Source organism: Vombatus ursinus, unplaced genomic scaffold (genome assembly GCF_900497805.2).
Source record: "Vombatus ursinus unplaced genomic scaffold, bare-nosed wombat genome assembly UNPS02014779.1, whole genome shotgun sequence".
Taxonomy (NCBI): domain Eukaryota; kingdom Metazoa; phylum Chordata; class Mammalia; order Diprotodontia; family Vombatidae; genus Vombatus; species Vombatus ursinus.
The window spans coordinates 33208438-33221158 of NW_020954557.1; the positions used below are offsets into that span (position 1 = coordinate 33208438).

At 35.9% G+C, this 12721-nt stretch overlaps 1 protein-coding gene across 1 annotated transcript in view; it reads left to right on the top strand.

The window, feature by feature from the left end:
- CERKL (ceramide kinase like) overlaps positions 1-12721 on the top strand; it is a 181238-nt gene that overhangs the window by 17722 nt on the left and 150795 nt on the right. The window lies entirely within an intron of this gene.

Genomic DNA, 12721 nt, shown 5'->3' on the forward strand with positions numbered 1-12721 from the left:
CTTTGCATTTTATTAAAGTGGCAAGCTCTATACTGCCAAACTGATTTTAAGGAAAGAGTCAAAAGATGAATTTGAAGAATTAAGCTGTATTGTCATGTCTATGTAATTTTATATTACTTTGGCAGAGCTATTCATTTAAAAAAATCTACTCTATTGTGTGCTGACATGTTTTGGATTTTTATTGAAGATAAGACAGATAAAATAATATAGAATTTCAAAATGATTGCTCATCAAAATATGGCGAATTCTTTGGTTTTTAATTATATGTATAGTCATTATTTTTATTTATTTCAATTATGCCTTCAATCATCCCTTACTCTATGGATCTTACAAGCTTATTTTCTAAAATGTCAGCTTCTACCAGTGATTTTAACTTTTATATGATGTTATGTTTGGGGGAAAATCAATATATAGCTTAAAGAATTAGAGGGTATGCTATAGATCAGTTAGTCCAACACTATTTTATAGATGAGAAAACAGGTAATGATAAATATGTAGTGTCCCACATGTTTTTTTCATTTGTAGCTTCAGCTATTGTTTGAAGAGCCTGTCTAATAGATTTGTAGTTAGCTTTAAAAGCTTTTGCTCCAAAAATAATTTTATTTTATTAATTGTGGCTGCCAACTCTGAAGATCTACTTTTCCTTCTGAAGAGTTCATAGCAATGTCCTGTTGTGTGAAGTTTTGTTTGCATTTCTTAAAATCCTTCTGTATCCCTTTGTTTCTTGTTAACAAATTTCAGTTCATCATACTGTAACTTCTTGGGCATCCTGCTATCATTTCCTCCCCCCCCCACATATCCAGATTCAATAGAGTTTCACCCTATTACTCTCATACAGTTAGGCTAGTTACTGAAGGATCTTCTACAGCTTTTTTTTTTATATTAATATCACTAGCACTTTTGAATGCTGATCACAAAGTGTTAAGTGGAATCACTTCTCAAATATCTGGAGGTTCATTATCACAGTAATTCTACCAAGAAACAGCAACACAGTGATGGGCAATATTGTAAAAGTAGTATACCAATACTGGGAGGGTAGTAGGTACTGAAAATGTAGGTTTGTGTGATCAGGGAGACAAGGAAGCAGTGCAACCTCCCCTCCCCCCATGGTGTTCTGAAGTCACTGCTGGCTGTACACGATTGTGTTTGGCAGCAGGGTCCCTAAAGAAGTGGGATTTGAGCCAAAGGAAATCAGTCCACATGCTACCTTTGGCTTGGATGTCAGAGACTGTGGATCTTTGGTATAGCAGATGACTATGTCCCCCAAAATATAGATGCAGGAAAACATACAACATTTCAGATTGCTTTGTAGAGTTCGAATACTGCTATGGATTGATGATGCATCTAAAGATAAGAATGAGGTTATGTATCAGCTGGCTTAAAGAAAGCCTAACATATAGCCTAAGGTTTTTATCAAAAATAAAAACTGAAAATGGTCACTAAAGACTTCTTATCATATTGTCCAGTGGCAGAATGAAGTCCCCTCCCCCCTCTCTTCCCTTTCCCTTTCCTTTTCTTCTCTTTTCTCTTATTTTGATCAATCAGAAAGGCTATCATGACTTTTGGAATAAAGTTAGTGTGGATATATCATTAAACTTCATCTAAAGTTCTATCAATAACATTTTTGTTTAGTACCACGCATGGAATTGAAACCTCAATCAACTGCAGATAACATACCTAGTTTTAGTAACCAGTTTTCTTATCTATACTAATGCGGGAAAGAGCGGAAATGAGTGAAATTCTTCTTTTGTTTGTCAGTTTCAATTTCATTCCCCAAAGAAATCTTTCTGAGTCCTTAATACATATAGCAGTATTTGATTTAAAGGTCATGATCTTAGTTCAATTCAGCAAACATTTATTAAGCAACTGTTGTTCAAAAAGCACTGTGGTATTGTCTGGCGATACAAAGAGGAACTGAAAACCAGTCCTTGCTGTCAAGGAGCTAAGTCTAACAGATTAAACACATCCACAGGTGAGTGAATTTATTCATCCTTTATTATATGTTTGAAGTCCATTTGGCACAAACTTTAAAAGATCCATATAATGGAAACCTGATTTACATTCATTTCAATGAGGAAAATGACGAAATGTACTTGATACCTTCTTCCTCCAAAATGATCTCTTTTCCCTCCAAATAATAAATATCAAAATAATGTTTTAGTTAATTATTCTGGAAGGAGAAAAAGATGATACATTCCTGTGCAGAGAGGGATATAGTCAATTTGGTAATCTCATTCTGAAGCAATTTGCATTGGTTTTGGGAGACAACCTGCAATTTCTGACGTGGAAGCTTAGTTCTCAGTGTTCCCTGTGAATTCTTCACCTGAAACCATGGTTGCCTTTGAATTTTCTGTTCTTTAATGTTGTCTGCCCCTTACTATGTATCATCTTATTATTCTGCTAGTGTATGTATCCTGTTTCGGATGTCTGCTATGTGGACTAATCTGTGCTCAAAGATAAGTATGTACCAAAAAATGAATATAAATTGTTATTGCTTAGTAAGAAGAAAAATTCTTAAGTGAATATCTTGATCAGGAAAAATTGATTATATATAATAATTTGAGGAGAATGGGAGTGCTAGCAACTAGGGGAATCAGGAATGACTTCCCTCAGGAAATTGCACTCAAGATGAGCCTTGAGTGAAGCTAAATATTTGAAGATGTTGAGGCAAGGTAATAGGACATTCCAGGAATGAGGAATAACCTGTGTAAAGGCATGAGGGGTGGGGGATGGAGCTCTGGAGTGGAACACATAAAGGACAGAATGTATAATGTGCAATAAGCCTGGAAAGGCACATTGGAGCCAGATTGTGAAGTTTAAAGGCACAACGGAAGAATTTGCATTGTATCATAGAGGCAATGGGAAAGCCATTGAAGGTTATTAAACAGAGGGTTTACTAACTTGTGCTTTAGGAAGAATGTTTTGAACTATTACAGTAATTTGAGGACCCAGCAGAATAGCCCAGACCAAGTTGGGTGGCCTTATGAGTAGAGAGAGGGATCCAAAGATGAAATAGATTGCAGAGATGGAATTGAAACTGATTGGATACAATTGTTGAGAGATACTGAAGAATAAAGGATGACTCAGAGATAGTGAACCTAGTTGTGGCTGAATGGGTGGTGGTATCCTCAGCAGATGTAGGGAAGTGTGGAGGAGGAACTGGTTTAGAAGTGTTCTAGATTGTCCCCCCCCCCCCCCCCCCCCCCCCGCCCCGGCCAGTCCTTGGTAATTTATGTTTAATATTGGGACAAAGTGAGGTACTTGTAATTCATTCAGTAGTTAACAAAATGAGATTTACTTAGTCATAGGAAAAAGATATTCAGCAAGGATATGCATTGAGGATACCCAAGTTGATTCAGTCCGGTGCCAAGTTCTCTTGTTGGCCATCATGGTTCACCTAAAATCAGAGGATGCCTGGAGTTCCTTGTTGTTTTGTAATTTAGGCTACCAGGAAGTGATGTCAACAGCTTGAGCTTTTAGTCCCCTGAGCTAATCAAGTTTTAATGACAGTTTCAAAAGCAAGGAAAAGCTAGTGAAACTTGTATGAGAAAAGGGGTTAAGCTTTTGCCCCCACAACACTCATTCTCTTGGTAGTAAGGTTATTAAGATCTTCTAGGGGACCTTCTTCCACATCAGTAACTGCAGGGATATTACTCGGGCACTCGGCCTCTGTCAAGAAGATTGACATCAGCAGCACTAAAGGAGAAAATGAAAAACTGAAACAGAAGCATAGCAAATACAAAACAATTAGTGTAATAGCTCACTGTGAAAGTGACTGAATATGGCAGAAAAAAGACAAGAAATAATAGGCTTTTTTCTTCTCCCTCCTTTTGGAAGAATTGAATCTAGGTCAGAATGATCAGATCTATGTGGTGAGTGCTTCCAAATTTTTGCAGATTGCCATAGATCTCTCAGTGTAAAGATGTGACCATAAGCAGGAGCAGCAGTAGGAAGAGCAGGGATATAGCAAACATGTTGACTCTTTCTGCATAGTTACTGATCCTTATCAGCTAGAGAATTACCCTGTACTATACCACTTTGTATTCCCTGGACCACCAGGCAGGACCACCCCCTCTCTGGGATTTCCCTGGGGAAAGAGTACCAGATCTTTTCTCCACGAGAGGCCTTATGGGGCTGCTCTGTTTTAGTTTCTGTAGAGGCCATGAAGATACCATCAGAACCTTCCTTTGTTACCTCTCAACGATGCCACTCCGTGATCCTCCAAGCCCTCCCTGAAGAGGAATTGTACAGTAATCATTGGCAACAATATGAAAGGGTCAATTGATTCTAGATTACAGTAAATAATTGACTTCAGTGGGCCTTCCTTTTGCCACTGCCCACTCATCCAATGTTGTACTGCCATTGCTTCTCTCTGCTTTGGCTAATGTTTCTGTCTCTGCCTGCTATCCACAGGCCACCCATGACAGCCATGATGAGCTTTTCTGCTTACTGCCCTCTGGTCACTTTGCTTGTCCTCAGCATATTTACTGGGTTACAATTGGCGTATTTCTCCCTATTCTCAATCCCAGAAATGTTTCTGGACTCTTGGGGAGAACTAAGCATTATCCTTTCCAGTGCCTCTCCCAATGGATTTCACCAAAAAAAAAAAAATCACAACAAAGTTCATGTGACACAATTCTGTTTGGCCTTTCAAATGTCAAATTGAAACAAACTACAAACTATCATCACTATAAAACACAACCAACAACAAACAACAATGTATCTATGTAATAAATAAGCACTGTCAAGCACAATGCATCCATATGATGGTCAAGTCTGTCAAAGGCCTTTTTTTTTCCTGTCTGTAGGCTTATACTAAATTTTGCAAGGAAAGTTATTCTTGTTTGTAAGTCTATTTCTTTTGCCTTTTGGAATATTATATTCCAAGATCTTTTATTTATTTATATTTTTTTTTTTGTAGAAGCTGTAAAGTCTTATGTGATCCTAGTTGTGGTTCCTTACCATTTTATCTACTTCTTTCTGGATACTTGCAATATTTTTCCTTTGATATGGGAGCTCTGGATTTTAGCTCTGATGTTCCTAGGACTTTTCCTTTAGGGGTTTCTTTGAGGAGGTGATTAGTAGATTCTTTCTTTATTCTTCCCTCTGGTTCTAATAGATCTGGGCAATTTTAATTTGTTTTCTTGAAATATTGTATCTAGGCTTTAAAAATTATGCTGTCAAGTGTTTATTGAATGAAAACTGATTGTTAAATTATTACTTCTTGATTTGTTGTTCAGATTAGTTATTTTTCATAACTTATTTTACCTTTAATTTTATTTTTTCAAGCTTTTGATTTTGTTCCAATGGTTCTTGCTATCTCACAGAGTCATTGATTTCTATTTGGTCTATTCTAGTTTTCAAGGAATCAATTTCTCAGATAAAGTTTACCACTTTCTCTTATGAATTACTTATTCTCCTTCCAATTCTTTCCTCCAGAGCTTTTATTTCATTTTCTAATATCTTGCCTAATTTCTTCTAGGTATTCATGTAATTCTTGTGGAAAATCAGTTTTTTCCTTTGAGTCTCTCTTTATGACAGTTATGGAGTAGTTAATATTGAATAATTTTGTGTACTAGTGGTGTTTCTTCTGATTAATATTTTTTCAGCTCTAAGTTCCTGAATTGCCACTTTGTGCCAGGGTCAACTTCCAATCTCTGCTGTGTTGGTTAGGATGATTGGCTCTGTTTATGCTTGTTCTTTCGCTATTTGGAATATACTATTCTGTTTCCTTCTGCTGTTTCTCATGGCTACAAAGTAATCTTGTGTCATTCAAACTTACTCTCCTTTATTTTTTGAAAATTTTTCTCCTGGTTGCTGTTTTATTTGTGAATGAAATGATTAAATCGTTTTGTGTGTGTGTGTGTATGTGTGTGTGTGTATGCATGTGCCTTTTCTATATCTCTTCAAGCCTTCACTTTCCTTTGTATTATAATATTTGTTGAAAACTTTGTAGTCTTTTTGAGAATTTATTTATCCTTCTGGTTTTAGGATATACTCCATTGCTTTATCTACTCATTCTCTGGACCCTTAGTAATATTTTTCCTCTTGAAATCTTAGATGTTTTAACTATTTTGGGGAGTATTTTTTCATTATTTTTTTCTGGCCTCTCCCTCTTTGCTGATGGGTACACTTCAAAAGCTGGCCTTGAAAGACTGCCTTAGGCCTTCTTTTTGGAGGCGATAGGGAGGATATTGGAGGATATTGAGATAAAGGGAGCATATTCTTTTTGGAGGCTATTGGGTCACTGTTCTGAGTGTCCTCTGAGGAGGCAGGAGTGGCATCAGTTGTTTCATGGTTCTTTCCATTCTCCCTTTTTCTTTTTTGTAGTGTGAGAGAAGATGGAGAAGGAGGAATTCTGAGCAGTATCTGTGAAGCCTTGGGTGTTACTAACCTAGCGTCTGGCCACAGTCCAGAGGAAGTGTGTATTTTGTCCTATCTTAATTTCTCCTCCACTTCAGCTTCATTTAACTAGGCAAAGTCAGGGTCTCCTGTTCCTTGAGGAGTGGGGGCCTGAGAGTTGTTTAAACAGTCTCTGCAGCAGGATTCAAGGTGGTCCCCAGTTAACTTATGCTCATGCTGGAAAGGAAGAGTGCTGAATGAGAGTTTTATGGGTTAAAGTTTTCCCTCTTCTTTCTTTTGTGGATTTAGGTATAATTCCTTCATGTGACACATAATCCATATTTTAAAAAAATATTTGGAAGACAAAAGTGAGTAATTTGCCATATTGCTAGTCACATGGCCCAGAAGTCTCTATTTAGCTTTTGAAGCTCTTCCCAACTTGTCCCTAACCTACTTTTCTAATCTTATATATTACTCCCATTCCTGAACTCTGTGGTCCACTCACGTTGATCTTACTGTTCCTTACACAAGATACTTCATCTTTTGCCCTGTGCATTTTTGTCACCTGTTTCAACTCCGTCTTTTAGAATCATTTATTTCCTTCAAAATTTTGCTGAAGTGGCACATTCTTTTTTAAAAATTTATTTTATTTTTAATTTATGGAATAAAATAAGCATTTCTATAATATAACATAATAAAAAAGATAATTGCTCATGAAACTGCAAATCTATTATGTACAACTTGTCATTCCTTTTAAACACATAATAAAGTTATGTACATTTCTTTTTTTTTTCTACAAGGAAACTTCCTTAATCCCCCAAGGTTCAAGTGCCCTCCTCACCAAAATTTACCTTGTGTTTTCTGTATATTTGGTATATACTTATCAACGTACCTGTTGTCTCTTCCAATAGAATGTAAGCCCTTGAAATTAGTGACTTACATTTTTTCCTTTTTGTCCTTAGAGCCTACTGCAGTGCTTGGCATACAGTAGGCACTCAACAAATACTTTTTTAAAGATTAATTTGTATCCCCATGGCCTTGCACTTGGCACATAGAATATGTTTAATAGGTGCTTGTTGAGTGATTAATACTTTTATTCAATTGTTTCCTCATATCCTAAATTCAACTCCCTATAGGATCTTGAGAAATTTCTTGGTTATTTATTACTAATGGTCTTTGAAAATTAGGTAGTGAACATATTATATGCACTGTCATTTATTATAGATAATCTGAAGGCAATAGTTGCTTCCCTCTGCTCCTTGTAGTGAGTCTATGCAGGGATTAACAAAGGGGGTTATTTTTATAGATATATATTAGCAATCAACCAACCTTTGAAATACTTAATTCCTCTCAGGAAGGGGACAAAATGGCCACAGAAAAAGAAAGATATTCTTAGTAAAAGAACCAAGACCATCCTGAGTGGGGATGAAGAGCAGAGCAGGGAGACATTAGGCAGAGATGACTTCTAATTGTACCCAGTGTGGAAGAGGGATTAGATTTATTCTGCCTGGTTCAAAAAAGACAGAAGTATGACTAGTGAAAATTACAAAGAGGAAGATTTCAGTTTAGCATAAGAAAGAATAACTAATAATTAGAGCTCTCCAAAAATTTCTAATGGGCTGCTGTTTGAGGTAGTGAGCTTGCTATCACTGGAAGTGTCCAAACAAGATCGGTGCCCATTGTTCAGTGTTGTAGAGAGAATTCTCACTTTGAGAGAACAATTGGACCAGCTAAATGATCTCTAAGGCCATTTCCAGCTCTAACATTCTGTGACTCCTGAGTTTTTTGGGGTTGATTTGTTGAAATGTGGTGGAAAAGGGATCTACCATCTCCTCCACTACTAATTGCCAAACAGTTGATACTGAAGGGCAGATAAATCCAAGAGCCCCTGAATAGCAGCATCCTACCTCCCCTCCCCCTGCCCCAGACTATTTGCTTTGCTCCTAACCAAGTCCCCAAAGCCCTTATTTAGGGGATCAACCCTTTGGTGACCCGGCGTCTGTCTCTGCTGGTGCCACCACCCCTTCAGCAGCCACAGCTACTAACAAGTCAGTTGATTGTCACCAATTTATCCTGTTTATATCTTGTTTGTGCATAGTTATTTGCATGTTGTCTCCTCTGTTAGGCTATGAGCTCCTTTACAGCAGGGGCTACCTTTGCCTTTCTTTATATCCTTTGTGCTCAGCACAGTGTCTAGCACCTAACAGGTGCTTGATGAGTGCTTAATGACTGACTGTCAACTGGAACCTTGCCATAACTTTCTTCTTGGGATGTATATCATAGAACCATGTTACAATGAGGTCATCTTGGTGTTTTCCGACTGAATCACTTTGGATGGAGTGCTGTATTGAATCCCACTCTTTAGACAATATACGTATCAATGTTCTGGAATACTTTCAAACTTAATTTATTCACAATATAACTTAGGTTCTAATAACCATTATAGAAAACCACAGGCCATCTTTTTAGTCTTGCTGTTCCATTGAACTTCAAATAACAATTTTTAAATTGATCTTTACCATGTTCATTACACAGTTTTGGGTGTTATAACCAGTTCCAGATGAAATATGGGAGAAGATGTGATCTCTAACTTCAAAGATGTAACAGAGGAGCTTATAATCTAATGGATCTAAGAGCTCTTTTCTACCATATTTTAAGTTACTTTGCAAATATTTATATATGCCAGATTATATTGAGAACACTGATTTATGGAAATGTAAATTGATTTTTTCCTGAGAAATGGTTAATTTCAGTAAATGTCCTTATACCCTGAAACAATTTGAAAAAGTTGGAAAAGCCTTGCTGAGTTCCAAATTATCATTTATGTTCTTAACTATTTCATGTTATCTATTTCAACCACTTAAAATTAAATTATAATCTAAGTTTTAATATGTTATCAACTATATGCAAGCTCCATACCTTACCCTTGTCATAGCCTTTCAGTTTTATTTTCTCTTCTTAAAAAATACTGGCCATTATAGTTGCCATGGATGCTCTTTTGTCCCTGCGTACTGTTGCCATATAATGTATTGTGCATTTGATACGGATATTACCTTATTGCCATAAGGAGCTGCCAGTATTTTAGACACCAACTGATTTCATGATAGTGTCAAATTTCTTTCACATATGCTTATGCTTTTGTGCAGATGACCCCCCCCAAAACATCTGCTAGTTTTGTGGTGTTATCTGCTGTTTCTTTTTTAGAATTTGACCTGTCTGTCACTTTGCTAATGGGAAGGTACAATATTTCATTAAAGTGGGTTTCCTCTCTGAGTTTTTTGCCATTGGTATTCTCAAAATTTTCAGTTCATTTTTTTTGGACCTTTCCACCTTACCTTCATGATCATTAAGCCCTTTATTTTATTTAACCTCTTTTGTTTGAAAACTTAAAACTTGGCAGATAGAAGTTCTATTTGTAAACCATTTGCTTTTTAAGATATCACTTAGGGGGAAGCGAAGCTGCAATATGATTGCTATAAAGCGTTGCTTTGTATTAGGAATGTAGTAATTCATGTTGTACTATGATTACTTAGGCTAATATGCTGTGGGTACTTTGTGGGTTTCATAGTGTCAGTAACCTTTTGTTAACATCTAAAATGACATAGTCAAAACACAAAGGCTTATTAAAATAGAACTTTTTTTTGGGAGGGAGAGCAACTTTTAAGTGTTAATAACAAAGAAGTATAAGCAAAAGAACAGATTCAAACATTATTAAAAGTTTGTGAAAAGACATTTGAAAAATAATGGAATTTTGGAGATAGTTCAGTCAAAATCTTTTCTCCAACTCTTCCTCGATACCAATTTTATAGAAATCTATAAATTTATTTTGGTTTTCTCAAAATTAAGTATTCCAGAAAACAATGAACTAGAAAATTTGGTAATTAATATTAGTGACATTAAAGAGTAAAAGAGTAACTCACTCTAATGAAATATCTCCATTGCAAAATTTTGACTATTTCTGAGGAACAAAAGACTCCTTCCTTCCATTGTTCCCAATCTCTAAACATGAAGATAACACTTCATTTAAAGTTAAGCACTTGGTTCTTGATAGTCAGTTTTTTGAAAAAAGAATCAGAACCTTAAGAAAATGGAAATGTTGACTAAACCTATAAATTGGAATATTTCGTGATGAACAAAATGCATTATCTTCAATTTCCTTTACAATATCAATAGTACAGGATATCTATAATGTTTTGCTTGACCACTCAGTTGACAGTAAAGTTAGGCCCAAGATGACAAACTTTAAATTTAAAATCAAAGCTAAAAACTAAATTATCCACATAATGATGCATTTGGGCTGTTCACTCTTTTTCTTTAATCACTTTCAGTTGCCTGCCTTCTCACACTCTCACAATTAAGTCTGTTATTATTTAACTCCTTCACTCTTCAGTACCTCTTCACACATACATACACACACCCAGACACAGACACACAGACATACACACATTGCTTTTTTGGGTCATTTTTCTCATTAGCCTGATGTCCCTCCTACAACCTTCCCTTTGCTTTGACAGAATCGATGCCAATGCCAGTAACCTTGAGGTTCTGCCCTTAGCTATAGTCTCTACAGTACTTTTGTGCCTTTTACCCTAATGCACTCTTATGGGGGGCAAACAGGATCAAAAGAGTCTTTAGTTATGGTGTTGCAATGAAGTGTATTGATTGGTGGTCAGCTCCCTTCTCATGATGGCAGAATGTGGCTATGCCCCCAATCTCTCTTGAGGAGAGGAAGTCGAAACTTTGGAATGACAAACAGATGACTTTTCTCCTTCAACTGCTTCCATAACTTTTTACCAACTAAATGTTCATGTTGTAGTTCCTGACACATGGAAGTCTTTAATAATGTGTGTGTGTGTGTGTGTGTGTGTGTCTATGCATGTGTAGCTTCAAAAGATAGAGCAAGATACAGAGAGAATCAGAAACTTCTTCCCAGCCCACAGCTGAAGGTAGTACCTCCTATTTAAAGGACATTTCCTAGCTGGTGAAAGAAATTAGGGACAAACTTAACTAAAGAATTAAAAAAGCATTTATTAAGCATCTACTATATGCAAGGCATTACACTAAGCATTTGATTATCACAACAACCCTGGGGGATAGGTCAAGGAGCTTGCCAAGAGTCATATAGCTAGTGAGTATCTGAGACCAGATTTGTGCTTAAGTCTTCCTGACTCTAGGCCCAGTGCGCTATTCACTTTATCTCCTAGGTACCTATAGGAAACAGAAGATATCTAGAAGTCCTAATGAGTGCTACGCATGAAGGGGCATCTTATAGTTTTTCATTTGTTATTTGTTGAAGCCATACATGAATTACTTTTCTTTCAGGTATATGTTTTTTAAATACACTGAATGTTATTTATTTTGAATGTACTTCATGGTCAATCAGAAAGACCTTGTAGAACAAAGAAAAGCTGGAGAGAGTACTTTATTTCGATTTGCTTTGTATAGTTTTTAGCATGGTGCCATAAACATATGGATATTTATTTATCTTATCATCTGAAGAAGTAAATTATAGCATGGGAAAATGGAGAATAGCATTTCATGTATGTATGCTACATAAATATTAGGCCTTCCCCTCAAAATATAGGCTTTTGTTTTGTTTTTAATATAACATACTTTTTATAATTAAAATGAAATCCTAGTGTTAAAGGATTACTGTTTTAAATAATTGGATTTTTGTCCTTTGTTTCAGTGAGCCTTCTATATTAGAGGGAACTTAATGGTATCTTGGGATATGAAATATTCCTAGATTAAAACATTCTTGCTACATAGTCCCTCAACTTTAATAAATGAATTAATTCTGAAATAGTTTATCTGAAGCAAGGAAGCTATTATAGAAAACAATGTAGCACAAATAAAAAACACTTTAAGATTCAGGAAATGACACAAAGAAGTACTTTTTAACATGTTGACAAGTGTGAATAATTATTTAAGAATGCTGAAAATGACTTCTAAGTAGGATATATTTAATTTATAAATATTTTCATCATTCTAATAACTTCTACAGAAATCGTATTGCATATTGAAGAACTACTATATACTCAATGGGATGACTCTCATTATGTATAAATAAATCTATTATTTGAAAAATTCTGTTAAATCTCTTTCCTTGGTAACTTTAATTTTTGTTTTCTTCTTAATTTAAGTAAATGTTAGGCACTTCCTTAATTGTATGTCCTAAAGTGGAATACCAGGCCTGAAAGGAAGGGATAAGAAAGTGATAGGTACTTGGGAGAATAAGAGTGGAGGAAAACAGTAACATGGTTAGGCTTACTTAACATTGAAATGACAGAGGCATACAACATTCTGTACTCTCTTTCCTTCTCCTTATTGAAACTTCTAAATAATAGAGAATCCTACCCTCAGGGGAGATATTGAGCCA